This window comes from Canis aureus, chromosome 15 (genome assembly GCF_053574225.1).
Source record: "Canis aureus isolate CA01 chromosome 15, VMU_Caureus_v.1.0, whole genome shotgun sequence".
In the NCBI taxonomy this organism is placed as follows: domain Eukaryota; kingdom Metazoa; phylum Chordata; class Mammalia; order Carnivora; family Canidae; genus Canis; species Canis aureus.
Window position 1 is genome coordinate 27,960,442 of NC_135625.1, and position 16,652 is coordinate 27,977,093.

Consider the following 16,652-nt stretch of genomic DNA (forward strand, 5'->3'; position numbering starts at 1 on the left):
CCAACTTATGAGTGGACACTGGGAGACAGTACCAAGATTAATGTGTTTGTTAACTTTGTGTGAAAAGAGAAGTGGCACGTATATAGAAAATATTAGCACTCATGGATAGTAGTGAATTGCTTGGTTATTCAGGTACATGTTATACAGCCTGGTCTCCTCTGTCAGAGTCCAAGAATGAGAAAGAGTAGAAGATTGGAAGAGTAGGTTTGGGCTAAATGTATCAGTTTGGAAATAAAGGAATGGGCACAAAGTGTGAATATTTCTATCACATGATAGATAATTCCCTGCAGTGAGTGAGCATCCACCAGGGAAGAGACAACAACTTGACAAAAAGATTTGGCCAACTGATGTGAGACAGCTTTTGCCATTAGTCATTCTCATACTGGTACAATGGCACATGAATGAAATGGCCATGGGGGCAGGTATGGAGGAGGAAAAGGATCAATATTAGTTTTGGTTTTGAGACCTACTAGAATGCTAGAGGCTGTAGTTTTTTCCATTGATGTCTCTCTTATAAGTTTCCTTAAGAAAAGTGTTCCACTGGATTCAAATATTATGTAGGAATTGTTCTACAAGTGGCTTAAGAAAAGGGCTATAATGGACACTGTGATGTGTTGCCCAGGTCCTCTTCAGTGAAATACTTGTTATTCTAGCTGCTGTTGGGAAAGTCTTTGCTATTTAGTCCTCTTCACTCCTGAAAGCCTCTTTGCCCAAGATCACAACCCTTCCTGATTAGATTACAGGCAATGGCTGATCTCAGAATGACTTGTGACTGGTCTGAAGGGACCTTCTAGCTCAAGATTCCCCCTTGGGGATAGCTAAAGCTGTTATTTGGCTGCATCAGAGCTAAATTTCTCTTTCTGTTTATTTTTGATTCTTCTCCTTTCCACAGACAACCCTTAATAAACGTCTTGTGTGTAAACTCAATCTCAGAGTCTGCTTCTCAGAAAACCTAATCTGCAACAGGTATCTTTAAATATCTATTGGTAAAAAAGATAAAAGAATGATAAACATGATAAAAAATGATTTTAAAAAAATAAATGAAAATAGGTAAAGGGAACTCAGAAACATCATCAAGCATAGCATTCCATTATAGGGATCCCAGAGAAAGAAGAGAGAGAAAGGGGGCAGAAAATTTATTTGAAAAAACAATTGCTGAAAACTTTCTTATCTGGGGAAGGAAAAAGACATCCATATTCAAGAGGCACAGAGAGCTCCCAACAAAATCAACCCAAGGAGATCCACACCAAGACACATAATTAAATTGGCAAAAACTAATGAAAAACAGAATTTTAAATGCAGCAAGAGAAAACAGTTACATGCAAAAGAAACCCCATAAGGCTATCAGTTGATTTTTCGGCAGAAACTTTGTAGGCCAGAAGAAAGTGGCATGATATATTCTAAGTGATGAAAGGAAAAAAATACTCTCGCCAAGAACACTTTATCCAGCAAGGCTGTCATTCAGAAAAGAAGGAAAGATAAGAGTTTCCCAGACAGATGAAATTTAAAGGAATTCATTGCCAGTAAACCAGCCTTGAAAGAAATGTTAAAGGGGATTCTTTGAGTGGAAAAGAAAGGTTATAAGAAGGAATAAGAAAATTGTGAAAGCAAAGAATTTCACAGGTAAATATAAACATAATAAAAGTAGATTAATCACATAAGACTGGTGTGGAAGTTTAACACAAAAGCAGTAAAATAAATATATCTATAAAAATCAGTCAAGGGATTTGGAAAATAAAAAGATGTAAAGTATGACACCATAAATCTAAAATGTGGAGGAGGAAAAAAAATAAAAAAAAATAATAAAATGTGGAGGAGGAGGAGTATATATTTTGGTGACTTTAGAATGGGTTCAAACTTAAGTGACTGTCAACTTAATAAATGACTACAATATGCATTGGATGTTATATATACACCTAATGGTAACCACAAATCAAAAACCAGCACTAGCTATGCAAAAAATAAAGAGAAAGGAATACAAGCATATCAGTAAAGAAAGCCATCAAATCACAAGAGAAGAGAGCTAGAGCAGAAAAAAAGAGAGAACTACAAAAACAACCATAAAACAAGTAACAAAATGGCAATAAATATATACCTATCAATAATTATTTTGAATGTAAGTAGACTAAATGCTCCAATTAAAAGATATAGGGTGACTGAATGTATAAAAAAGCAAGACTCATCTATATGTTGCCTATAAGAGACTCACTTCATGTCAAAAATACATGCAGATTGAAAGTGAAGGTACAGAAAGACATTAAGCATGTAAGTGGAAGCAAAAAGAAAACTGAGGTAGCAATACTTATATTGGACAAAATAGACGTTAAAGTAAAGAATGTAACAAGAGACAAAGGAGGGCGCTATATAATGATAAAGGGAACAATCCAAGAAGATATAACAATTGTAAATAGTTATGCACCTAATGTGGAAGCACCCAAATACACAAAGCAACTATTAACAGACATAAAAGAAGAAATCAATAGTAATACAATACTAGACTTTAACACTTCACTCACATCAATAGATAGAAAATCCAGATAGGAAATCAACAAGGAAACAGTGGCTTTTAATGGTACATTGTACCAGGTGTATCTAACAGATATATTCAGCACACTCTATTCTAAAACAATAGAATACAGGTTTTTTTTTTTTTTTTTTCTTTTTTTTTTTTTTTTAGAATACAGGTTCTTTTCAAGTGTACGTAGTACATTCTCCAGAATAGATCACATGTTAGGTCACAAAACAAGTCTCAATAATTTTTTTTTAGATTTTTTTAAAAAAGATTTTATTTATTCGTGAGAAACATATGCACAGAGAGAGAGAGAGAGAGAGGCAGAGACACAGGCAGAGGGAGAAGCAGGCTCCACACAGGGAGCCCGATGTGGGACTTGATCCCGGAACTCCAGGATCACTCCGGGCCATAGGTAGGCGCTAAACCGCTGAGCCGCCCAGGGATTTTTTTTTTTTTTTTTTTTTAAGATTTCATGTATTTATTTGACACAGAGAGCACAATTGGGAAGCAGAAGGAAGAGGGAAAGGGAGAAGCAGGCCCGGTCCCCACTGAGCAGAGAGCCCAATGTGGGGCTTGATCTCAGGACCCTGAGATCATGATCTGAGCCAAAGGTAGATACTTATCCAACTGAGCCTCCCAGGTGCCTCCAAGTCTCAACCTATTTTAAAAGATTGAAATCTTATGAATTTTTTTTTTTTTTTACCACAAGATTATGAAACAAGAAACCAATTACAAGAAATCTGGGAAGTACACAAATGCATAGAGGTTAAATAACATGCTGTTAAATAATGAATGGGTCAATGAAGAAATCAAAGAAGAAATTTAAAAAATACATGGAGACAAAAGGAAATGAAAATGGTCCAAAAATCTTTGAGACACAGCAAAATCTATTCTATGAGGAGATTTTATAGCAATACATGCCTACCTCAAGAAGAAAGAAAAATAAAGACCTACCTTTAAATTTAAAGAAGCTAGAAAAAAAAAGTACAAAGAAAGCTAAGCCAGTAGAAGAAAAAAATAATAAAGACTAGAGCAGAAATAAATGAAAGAGAGACTAAAACCAATAGAACAGATCAATGAAACCAGGAGCTGGTTCTTTGAAAAGGTCAATAAAATCAATTGACCTTTACCCAGACTCATTAAAAAAAAAAAAAAAAAAAAAAAAAGGACAGAGGACTCAAATAAACAAAATAAAAAATTAGGGACGCCTGGGTGGCTAAGCAGTCAAACGTCTGCCTTTGGCTCAGGGCCTGAATCCCAGGGTCCTGGGATTGAGTCAAACATCAAGCTCCCCATGGGGACCCTGCTTCTCCCTCTGCCTATGTCTCTGCCTCTTTCTGTGTGTTTCTCATGAATAAATAAATAAAATCTTAAAAAAATGAAAGTAGAAGTAACAACCAATACCACAGATATACAAAGGATTTTAAGACAATAGTATGAAAAATTATATGCCAACAAATTGGACAATCTAGAAAAAATTTTTAAGTTCCTAAAAACATATAACCTTTCAACACCAAATCAGGGAGAAATAGAGAATTTGAACAGACCAATTACTAGCAATTAAATTGAATCAGTAATTAAAAACTCCCCAAAACAAAAGTCTAGAACCAGATGGCTTTACAGGTAAATTCTACCAAACATTTAAGAAGAGTTAATACCTTTTCTTCTTAAAATGTTCCAAAAATAGGGGTGCCTGGGTGTCTCAGTTGGTTGTGTCCAACTCTTGATTTTGGCTCAGGTCATGATCCCAGGGTGTTAGGATCAAGCCCCGTGTCAAGCTCTGCGCTCAGACTGGAGTCCGCCTGAGATTCTCTCTCTCTCCCTTTCTTTCTCCCTAACCCCCATAAATAAATAAAGAAATAAATAAAATATTTTTAAAAAATTGTTTCAAAAATAGAAGAGATTTCAATTTTTTTAATGAGACCAGCATTACCCTGATACCAAAACCAGATACAGACACTACAAAAATAAATAAATAAAACAAAACAATATGAATACCCACCATTTGCTTCAATGTGGATGGAGTTGGAGGGTATTATGCTGAGTCAAATAAGTCAATTGGAAAAGGACAATCATCATATGGTTTCACTCATATATGGAGTATAAGAAATAGTAAAAGGGATTATAGGGAAAGGAGGGGAACTGAGTGGGAAAAATTAGAGAAGGAGACAACCATGAGAGACTGCTAACTCTGGGAAACAAACAAAGGGTTGCAGAAGGTGAGGTGGGTGGGGAGACGGGATAACTGGGTGATAGGCAATGAGGAGAGAACTTGATGGAATGAGCCCTGGGTGTTGTTATACTATATGTTGGAAAATTGAATTTAAATTTTAAAGTGTCAAAAAAATCCCCAAAACCCAAACAATAAAACCAAACAACTACAGGCCAATATATTTGATAAACATACATGCAAAAATCCTCAACAAAATATTAGCAAATTGAATCCAACAATACATTAAAAAAATAATTCACCATGATAAAGTGTGATTTATTCCAGAGATTCAAGGATAGTTCAATATTCACAAATCGATCAATGTGATACAACACAATAACAAAAGAAAGATAGAAACCATATGATCATTTCAATAGATGCGGATAAAGCATTAGACAAAGTCCATTTGTTCATGATAGAAAGTCTTAACAAAGTAGGTTTAGAGGGAACATATCTCAACATAATATAAAGGCCATATATAAAAAATCCAGGGCAGCCCTGGGGGCGCAGCGGTTTAGCGCCGCCTGCAGCCCGGGGTGTGATCCTGAAGACCCAGGATCGAGTCCGACGTCGGGCTCCCTGCATGGAGCCTGCTTCTACCTCTGCCTGTGTCTCTGCCTCTCTCTCTCTCTCTCTCTCTCTGAATAAGTAAATAAATAAAATATTAAAAAATCCACAGTTAACATCATACTTAATGATGAAAAAGATTAGAAAGACTAAAAGATTAGAAAGACTAAAAGATTGGGTATATATCATATAGTTAAAAGAGCAATTATAAAAATAGCCTTGAATGTTCTGTAGTGGTTCAAACATATTTAAAAAAGAGTGCTTGGGAGATCCCTGGGTGGCTCAGTAGTTTAGCACCTGCCTTCCGCCCACGGCGTGATCCTGGAGTCTCAGGATGGAGTCCCACATCGGGCTCCCTGCATGGAGCCTACTTCTCCCTCTGCTTGTGTCTCTGCCCCTCTCTCTTTCTCTCTGTGTCTCTCATGAATAAATAAATAAAATCTTAAAAAAAAAAAGAAAAGAGTGCTTGGCACGCTGATATTCAACTTCTTTCTTAATTATATTAATTTTTAATCATGAAATCACCAGTAGAATCTGTACCTTATTTTCTTAACATCTTGAAAAATGAGATCTTACAGAATGAAGCTGAATGCACAAGAATCCTTGTGAATGCACAAGATTTAAAGTGAAACATCTAATTCATAAAATTTCATATACACCTTTCATTAATCAATAAAATAATTCAATTTACTGTTTTTTTAAAGCCAGTGTAAACAAAATCAGGAACTCCATTTTTACTCTTAGAATACAAAGAACCACAAAAGACAACAGAAGTCAGTGATATGTATGTACATACGTATTAATCAGAATAAGTTATGTGCTGCAGAAACAAATCATCCTCACAAATATCAGTGGCTTATATCAACAAAAGTACACTTCTTGCTCACCATAGATAACCACTTAAGGTAAGTTGCTGATTGGCTGTAGGTCATCTTCTGGGATCCAGAGTGATACGGTAGTCTTTATCCACAACACTGCCTAAGGAAGAGAGATCCTGTGAGTCACAATGTGCCTTTCAAAAGTTCTCCTTATATTATATTGGCATATTAAGGACCAAAAGGCAGGAATATATAATGACGGGCGGCCCCGGTGGCTCAGCGGTCTAGCGCGGCCTTCAGCCCAGGGTGTGATCCTGGAGACTCCGGATCGAGTCCCGAGTCAGACTCCCTGCATGGAGCCTGCTTCTCCCTCTGCCTGTGTCTCTGCCTCTCTCTCTCTGTGTCTCTCATGAATAAATAAATAAAATCTTAAAAAAAAAAAGAAATATATAAGGATAATCTCCCCATTAGGAAGGATACTAGAGTGAGGGAATGTAGTTTCTTTGGTAAAAGAATAATTAGTTATGCAGTGGACTGATTTGTGTCTTTCTCTCCACACCCTCCCTCATCCCCCCATACATATACACAACCTGCAAATTCATATGCTGAAGTCTAATCCTAGACCTTAGACTGTGACTATATTTGGAGACAGGGCCTTAAAAGAGGTAACCAAGGGGATCCCTGGGTGGCGCAGCGGTTTGGCGCCTGCCTTTGGCCCAGGGCGCGATCCTGGAGACCCGGGATCGAGTCCCACGTCGGGCTCCCGGTGCATGGAGCCTGCTTCTCTCTCTACCTGTCTCTCTGCCTCTCTCTCTCTTTCTCTATCATAAAAATTAAAAAAAGAGGTAACCAAGATTAAATGAAGTCGAGTGGGTAGCTATCTTCCTGAGAAGAGATTAGAACACACTTATGGATATCAAGGGTGTGAGTGCTCAGAGGGACAGCCACGTGAAGAGGGAGCATGAGGATGGTCATCCGTAGTTCATGGAAAGGCCTTAGAATGAACCAATCCAAACAACATCTTGATCTTGGACTTCTGACCTGTGAGAAAATGAGTTTTTATTTAAGCCACTCAATCTTCTAGGACAGTCCTAGAAGACTAAGACAAAGATAACATCTTTTCATGATAGTTTCTGTGGAAATTGTACTGGTTTGTGTACCATTATGGAGAAACGGTAAGAAAGAGGAAAATGAGAAAAAAAATAAAGTGAGAAAGCATGGAGATAATTTAGCCAGTATCATCTTATTTGTGATCAAAATTCTTTGACAATTTGTACAAAAACACCATGTGTGTATATACAAATACATATCTCACTATATTTATTTCTTCTAAGTTGCTCAATGTGAAAAGTGGGGTCAATCTTCCAAGTTAGTTAATTGGTTGCAAGTCATTATTTGCAGAATGACACTGTCTCTACAATGAAAATTTGATGTTATATTACAGGCAAAGTTTCATGGGTATTGATCTGAGAAATCTTAAAAATACATAAAAGTTGGGGGAAGGGTAGATGTAGCCCCATAGACAATTAGTTGGAGGTGCACTTACCTCTGGTCAATTGGATTGGGAAATTCCAATTTTTGAGCACACTATAGGATAAACTCTTTGGTAAATAAAATTTTAAAAATGTAAGTGAGCCATGTCTTAAGTCTTAATACCTGAAGATTAACAACCTTTGATGATATAGCTATTGTGCTCCTTAGGGGGGAAAATCACTTTGATTAATAAATAAAAAGACTATAATGTGTTAAATCAAAACACTCTGTAAACCTCTGAACTATACCAAAAAAACACCATAAAATAGAACACAAAAGAATATAATACATTTCAAAATAAGATACACATTTTGAGTGATTAAATGCATTTCCTAGGAATTACTATATATATTTTTTATATTATGCTCTGTTAGTTTTCATACTGAGTTAGGTATTACTAGTTTTTTTTTCTTTAAATAGATTTTTTTCTTACATAAGAGCATAAAACCTATTTGAAAAATCACACAATTACTTAGTCATTCTTTGGGTACAGGCTGCACTTTGGTGTGTTAAAAAAAATTCACTTTATTCAGAATAAAATTTCTAAGTAGGAGCAAACAAGTATTGTAGGAATAATTTTAAAGATATCTTTGAAAGCTTGATGTACAGAAAGCCAAAAAATATCTCATTATGTTGTTAAAGTTCCAGAAGTTCTATTCTTTTGAGCTCTAAATGTTCATCAAACTGAGTTATCCTTGTTAGAACAATCTAATTAGAAAGGAATATATTCTGGAATCACTTAAATCTATCAGGGGAGAAGAATTAATGCAACTATATCATCTAGACTTTCAGAGTGCATACGTCCTATTAATGCTAATTACATTTATAAAATGCAAATTACTTACTTCCCTTTGCTCTGTGTATTTATGTTAATGTGCACAATTTAAACTAAGGCAAAAACACACTTAAGCCAATAATCTTCATATAAAACTAAAATGATTAGTTTATTTTAAAAAGTGGCTATTGTAACGGTATTTATGCCCAAATACTTCAAAGCTCCTATCTTCTGATTTATCTATTTATATATATTTTTTCAGCTCTATGAAAGTGAAAATATCTGTACAGGGTTAAACAGTTTCTGATCTCAAAGTTTATCTAGGGGAATTTAAAAATCGCTTATGGGATTTGGCTAAGAGGCTGAGAGATAAACAGAAAACTGACAGATGGGAAGAATAATATTGGTACTAATTAACTGAATTCAAAGATGATACTAACTAAAAATTATCTCAAATGCAGCCTTAACTGTGTAAGCACCATAGAAAGTGCATAGGGAAACAGTGTAGAGTCATAGCTCTTTCTCGGGACAGACTGATTTGGATTCTGGTCTTAGCTCTGCCCTTTACCATTTCTACAACTTTAGGCTAGTTTCTTAGCATCTCTAGACTCAACTATAAAATAGATCAAGTAATCATGCAAACCTCTTAGGGTTGTTGTGAAGAGTAAATAGGATACTTAAGCCTATAGGAGTTAGCACAGTGCCTAACAGTATAATAATTGCTCAGTAAAATTAGGTATTATTATAATGTAGCAGAAGTCATCCATAAAAAAGACCCCTATAAATGCAGTAGTTGGATTGTAGCAGTTGATAATTATCAAAACATTTAAGTAGGTAATAGCAAAATAAAGAAGTGAGTCTCTGTATCAGCATGTATCAGAGAAAAGAGGGATGGCTCCAAGATAGATTTAAACACTCTGCTAATGATGCCTGTGTAGAGGCTGGGCAGGGATGCTTAGGGTTAGAGTGGGATGAAACTGGGGTGTTTGTATGTGAGTATGAAGGAAGAATAAAAGAAGTGAGATTATGAAGTAAATCCCAAGTTCTGAACTGTTAATATTTCCTAGTAATTCCTCTTAATTTTTTTATTCTTCTCAATCTTTTTTCTTTGAACATTCAATTTCAAGTTTTTCTATTATGACAAAACAAATGCACATATTTGCTTGATAAAACATATTATCCCCACCCTTGCAAGCTGTGAAATTGTGCATTATTTTCAATTTTCTCAGAAATGAAGTTAAATTCCAGGATGCATGCAGCATTTCTATACCTGTACTATTTGTTCCTCTAGTGAAATTCACTTATTGTGTCAATTAAATTAGTCCTCTTTGCTGAGTAAAACCAGAGTTCTTTACTTGCTCTATGAATCCATAACTCCAAATCAGTGCTTTGATTGACTGCCAACAGGATTTGAACTTGAAGAGCAAATTCAGAAGAAGCCAACTCTTTTTCTATAATATTTTCATGTGAAAGTGACATTTATTCTATTAGCAAGGACAAAGTAAGGGCTATACTATTTCTTTTCATATAAACTCAGCAGAAATTAGTTTTGTAACAGTGTTGAAAGCAGTCCAGGTTGTACCCCTCATAATCATTATCAGATGTTTTGTTCCAATAGTTATAAGTTACACATAAATGTCACATCTTCCAAATATAATTTTAACAATTCACCATGTTGAAAATGGATGTTAAGTCAGAGGTCAGACCTCATATGAGGGACAGTAGGAAGAATGAGAGATATAGGCCCAACTTAAGACTTTTTCCATCCACCTTCATGAAGGCAGCACATGCTACAAAGCCCTTGGGTTTGGCCTTGCCCCCAAATCATGGGCTCAAATCCTACTTCTGTCATTTGCTGGTTAGGTAACCTCGGTAGGGTATCTAACCTCACTGAAACTCTGCTTACCTGGTCTGTAAGATGACAAAACCATAACAACTCTCCATGTCAAGATGTGGAGGTGATTTTATGAAGTGTTCTTTTTTTTTTTTTTTTTTTAAATTTTTTTTTTTTAATTTTTATTTATTTATGATAGTCACACAGAGAGAGAGAGAGAGAGGCAGAGACACAGGCAGAGGGAGAAGCAGGCTCCATGCACCGAGAGCCCGATGTGGGATTCGATCCCGGGTCTCCAGGATCGCGCCCTGGGCCAAAGGCAGGCGCCAAACCGCTGCGCCACCCAGGGATCCCTTATGAAGTGTTCTATGTGTGATGCCTATACACAAAAGCCACTTACTAGTGTCAGGTTTTTTTTTTTTTTTTTTTTCTCATCTCCTTTATGAGGGCCTCTTTCATGACTTGTTTTGTAAAGTTAGTATTGTAGTTTACTATCACTTTTTTCCAACATCACCTCCCTCAACTTATCTGTGCAGCAGCCCCCATCTATATGACTAGTTTAAAATTGTTTCCCTCATTTTCCATCTCTAAAATGACATATTACATCTTTTACTAATGTTCAAGTGCCTCATTACTCATTTCCTCCGAAAGAAAAAGAAATAAAAAATAACAAACATTAAATCCCACTCCAGAAAAATAGACTTTTTGTAACTGTTTTAAGAATATTTAAATCTAAGAATATTTTAATAAGTACTTAAATACTGACTAAAAGAATCTTTGTAATTAAGTATTAGCTTATTAGCATTTTGAAAAAGAAATATGAAATATGTAAATACATATATATAATGTAAAAACATTGAAATATGTAAAATGTAGAATTCCTAAGAGAGTTGCTTTATAAAGTCATTGAAGAACTTAAATTTAATAGAACATGGGCTATAAAATGGTATTCTCCATTCTGTCTAGGTTCAAATAGGCAAGTACTACACTTATTTCACTTAGCTGATATTAACGATACAGTTTCTTCTATCTCTTTCTTACTCTGAAAGAATGACAGAGAATTGAACACAAATCCCTAAGCAAGAGTTAGGCATCCATACTTTTAACAATATCATTTGGGTAATTAAATGAAAACTATTCTGGAGCAGCTGGTGGAGGAAAGGCTTTTTGCACTGGACTTTAACTCAAGGGAAGTTTTAACATGGAAACATTTTTTTAAAAAGATTTTATTTATTTATTCATGAGAGACACAGAGAAAGAGTGGAAGAGACATAGGCAGAGGGAGAAGCAGGCTCCATGCAGGCAGCCGGATGTGGGACTCGATCCTGGGACTCCGGGATCACGCCCTGAGCCAAAGCTCAACTGCTGAGCCACTCAAGCATCCCAGCATGAAAATATTTTTTAAGAGGATCTTATTGACCTACTTAGGAGCAAGTATGATTTGCTCTGTGTATGTATGTGTGTGTATAGATATAGATAGTATATTTTATTTTATTATTTTAAGAGGGTTTTTTTGTAATTTAAGTTAAATTAATTAGCATATAATGTATTATTGGTTTCAGAGGTAGAGGTCAATATAGTATATTTTAACTTCTAACTCGCTTTGACTATGTCTTTTCTTCTTTCTAATAACATACTTGGTCTGCCAAAATTAATATTTTTACTCTTAAATCTGTCTATTGATGGTAATATTTTGGTTTTAACCTTCATTTAAACCATTTGAGTAACTGATATATATTTGTAATGGATATTTGACCCTTAATAAGTACACTTTTTATGTTTGGGAGTTTCCCCAAACTTGTGAGCCTTGCTTCTTAGCACAACCCAGAGCCTTCCTCTGTCTACAGAACCTGAAAAGGGCAGATATTTACTCTCTTGGTTTGGTGAGATCATACATGATCTATGTTCTCTATTCCAGGGCATTTATCTCAGATTTTGGATCTAGAGGTTTTGGTGCAAAAACGGAAAGCTAGCACAGAGTTTGTTCTAGGGCAGATTGTGGCAAAAGCGTCAGCAATATAAAATACAAAGAAACAGACATTCTGTGGTTTCATCATTGCCAGGTTTCTAACATTCATGTCCAGAACCAACAGGAGAAAGGATATAAACTCAGGATTTATTGGTGCCATCTTCAGTGTCCTCATTGGTGTGGTTTTTGTGTGTTAAGATTTTAGCTGTTGTTCTGATAAGTGCCTAATTCCTTCTGGATCTTACCCATTTCTTTCTTTTTTTAAAGATTTTATTTATTTATTTGAGAAAGAGTGCAAGCAGGGGGATGAGCAGAGGGAGGAGAAGCAGACTCCCTACTGAGCAGGAAGCCTGAGGCAGGGCTCAATCCCAGGACCCTGGGATCCTGACCTGAGCCAAAGGCAGACACTTACCTGAGTGAGCCACCCAGGTGCCCCTGGACCTTGCCCACTCTCTAAACTGATTTTTTCCTTCCTCTTTCTGTCTTTTTCTTCCCTCTCTCCCTCTCTCTTACCTTCCTTCCTTCCTTGTACTGGTAGACAATTCTCCATGGATTTTTCATACTTCTGTATAATCTGGGACATCTAAACAAAGGGCAGCAAACATGCTTTAGGATTAGAGATTGTGTCTCCCTAAAGGTAGAGGTCCTTGGAGATATTCTAGGATGGTAAAATTTCCTTCCACTTTCTGGGGACTTATGCTTACATTTTAGGCTAAAGAGTTTCTCTCTCTCTCTCTCTCTCTCATTTTCTTTTTGGAGGGGAATACAGGCAGATCTGCCAACAGGCTACATAAGACTAGAGTTTCCCTGATTTTGAACTTCCTTTCTTGTGATGCAACCCTGCCGTATGCACAGGTAACATCTGGCCTTCATTATGCTGCCCTGTAGGAACTGGGGCATGGGGAATTGCCTCAAAGAAGAATTCTAGGCCAAGTTAGAGTAAAGCTAGTAGAACCTCTCCCATCAATGGTTTACAACTAAAAACTCAGAACAAAATGATAAAGGAAAACTCTTAGTTATCTGAGAATTCTGAAAAGTATATATGAGCAAACATTCAAGGAAGACAGTAAAAACCTGAAGAAACAATTGTATGAAGGTAGTTTTATTTTGTTTTTTACTTTTTCTTCATTGGGTATTGTCCTGATGGCAGTCCTAGTTGCAGAATTGTGCAATGGGCATCAGAAACCCTGTTTTTTTTTTTTTTTTGTTTGTTTGTTTTTCTAGCAAAAGACCCAGGAAAAGGGCCATTGTAGGTGAAGGCTGTGGGTATAATATCCATTTGTTTTCTCTTGTTTCTCTCATGGTCAGCCTGGAGGTAGCCTCCATAACAGAAATATAAAGTGATAGTGAGGGCATCTAGAACTGAGAGAAACTACTTTTCTGGCCAGAGAAATCAGGAATAAAGCATCCTATGATATGAAGAGTGTGTGTGTCAGGGGCTTACTGTTATTTTTTTCTTTATCTTTTTCTATTGCTGTTTTGCCCTTAGGGTTGCCATAGTCACACTGAACTAATTGTATGTTGGCAGAATGAGCAGCTAAAATTCTGAGTGAAACCTCATCTTTCAGGCCAGAGGGCTGGGGAAAATGTCTATTGGGATCCAAGGAGGTAGGCACAATCATGGAGGTGGAGAGGGATATGCCCTAATTCTGGGTATAAGCCAGCATGTGTCTCAGATAGTCTCAGATTGTACATATAAGGGACAAACCCAAAGAAACACAGCAAAAGCACTGAGATATAACATAATAAAATTTCAGACTACCACCTTAGGGGTACACAAGCAGGAAAACCCAAAAACTGTTGGAAAGGCTTTTAAAACTGAAGTGACATATAACCATTGCCCCAGAAGGCGAGACAAAACTGTGGTCTGAACCTAACTGATTTGATTCCCTGCTAATAGAAATATCAGAATTCTGCAGAGGATTTTAGTAGAACTCAGAGTCTCACAACATAGTATTTAAAATGCATAGGATACAGTCCAAACTTACTCAACATAGAACCAGGAAAATGTGACCAATTCTGAAGGGAAAAGACAATTAATATGTTTTAATCCTGAGATGGTCCAGATGTTGACTTATCAGGCTGTAATTTTAGAATATATGTTCTAAAAGATAAAGGTAAAGCACAGGAATAAAAGATAGAAGTTTTCAGCAAATATATAGGAACTATGACAAGAATCAAATAGACAAACAATAACAACAAAAGCCAATCTCTGGAATAAAAATATTCACTGAATGGGATAAATACCAGAACGGAGATCAGAAAAGAAAGTGTTAATGGAAGATAAAACAGTAGATCCCATCCCATCATGGAAGAGAACACAGTAGATCCCATCCCATTTGAAGAATGGAGAGAAAAATATGAAAAAATAAACTCAGCAATATAAAAATGTCTTCAATTAGTGTCATTGGAATCACAGAGGACAGATGAGGTAAAATTACTGAGAAAAAATGGCTCTAAATCCCCAAATATGGTAAAAGACATACATTTATAATTTCAAGAAGCTCAGTGAATGCCAACAGGATAAACCTAAAGAAACCTCTAACCAAGCTCAGATACATCATATCCAAACTGCTAAAAACTGAAGAAAAAAATATTTTGAAAGCATCAGTAGAAAAATGGCACATTACTTATAGGGCAGCAATGACTTGAATGACTTTAAATTTGACATTAGAAATACTGGAAGCTAGGGGGCAATAAAAACAAGTTATACTTGATGAATTTAACACTCCCCCCCCCCCCCCCGTAGTGAATAGAAGCATACAGAAAATAGAGAACCCAACAACACAATCAATCAACTTCACCTATTTGACATTTATACGATTCTCCATCCAACATCAATAGTAAATTTTACTTCATTAAAATAAAAGAAATTTTATATGTGAGAGTCAGTGTCAAGAAAATAAAATGTAAACCACAGACTGAGAGAAGATATTTGCAAATTACATATTTGGGAAAGTAAATGTATTCACAATGTATAAAGAACTCTGAAATCTCAGTAATAAGAAACCAAACAACCAAATTAAAAGACTCAAATAGATACTCCACCAGAGAAGGTATACAGATGGCAAACAAGTGCATGCAAAGATGTTTAATATTAGTCACTAGGGAAATGCAAATTAAAAGCATAATGAAATATAACTTCACACCTATTAGAATAGCAAAAACCATCCAAATGAAAAACAACCCCCCTGACAAGACCAAGTTTTGGCAGGGATGTGGGACAACTGGAACTGTTACATCACTGGTAAAATGCAGAATGGTACTGATTATAAAACAATTTCTGTGTAGCAGATCCTTATAAAGTTAAACACGTACTTACCATGTGACCTGACAATCCCTCTCAGGAATTTATTCAAGAAAAATTAAAACATCCATTCAGGAGGCGGGGCAGGATGGCGGAAGAGTAGGGTCCCCAAGTCTCCTGTCCTCACCAACTTACCTAGATAATTTTCAAATGCAAATTCGGCCTGAGATTTAAAGAGAGAACAGCTGGAACGCTACAGTGAGAAGAGCTCACGCTTCTATCAAGGTAGGAAGATTGGAAAAAAAAAATTAAGAAATAAAAAAGCATCCAAGGGGGAGGGGCCCCGCGAGGAGCCGGGCTGAGGCCGGGGCGAGTGTCCCCAGGACAGGAGAGCCCCGTCCCGGAGGAGCAGGAGCTGCACCGACCTTCCCGGGGGAAAGGGGCTCGCGGGGAGTTGGAGCAGGACCCAGGAGGGCGGGGATGCCCTCGGGCTCCCGGGGACACTAACAGTCACCTGCGCCCCCGGGAGAGCGCCCCACACCCCGCGGCCGAGCTCCCTAAGGGCTGCAGCGCGCCCGGTGGGACCTGGAGCGGCTCGGAGGGGCTCGGGCGGGGGCTCCGCAGAGGGGGCTGCGGGGCGGGAGCGCGACTCCAGCAGCGCAGGCCCCAGAGCCCAGGGCGCCGGGGACACAGCCCAGGATCCGGTGCTCCCTCCGGGGTAGGCGGAGGCCGGGAGGGCCCAGGACAGCGAGGACGCTCCCGCCGCCGGGTGGCCCCGAGCTGTGCAGGTCAGCGCCCCACCCCGGAGCATCCAGGCCTCTGCGGACTGGGAGCTGCGGGAGTTACTGGGGAGCTGACTCCAGGGCTGGGGAGCTGGCCGCCACCAGGGTGGTTGTTCCTCCTGGTGTCACCTTGTACCTGGGACTGAGCAGCGGCCTCACAGGATAAACAGCTCCCAATGAGCCGTGCACCTGGCGGGAGGCTGGGCAGCTCCCCCAGGTGCACAGAGAATCAGCACAGCAGGCCCCTCCCCCAGAAGGCCAGCTGGAAGGACGGGAAAAGCAAGTCATTGACCAAGCAGCGCTGGAAAGATCCAGGGGAAGTCCAGGTATTTACAGTATATAGAATCAGAGGATACTCCCCCTTGTTTTTTGTTTTCTGTTTGTCCCCCCCCCCCCGCCTTTT

General features: G+C 37.8%; 1 long non-coding RNA gene across 2 annotated transcripts in view; it reads right to left on the reverse strand.

The window, feature by feature from the left end:
• LOC144284423 (uncharacterized) overlaps positions 1 to 16,652 on the reverse strand; it is a 302,816-nt gene that overhangs the window by 12,296 nt on the left and 273,868 nt on the right. For both annotated transcript variants that reach the window (XR_013352779.1, XR_013352778.1), the window contains one exon: positions 6,179 to 6,269. This is a non-coding gene — a long non-coding RNA (uncharacterized LOC144284423). The remainder of the gene's footprint in view (positions 1 to 6,178; positions 6,270 to 16,652) is intronic.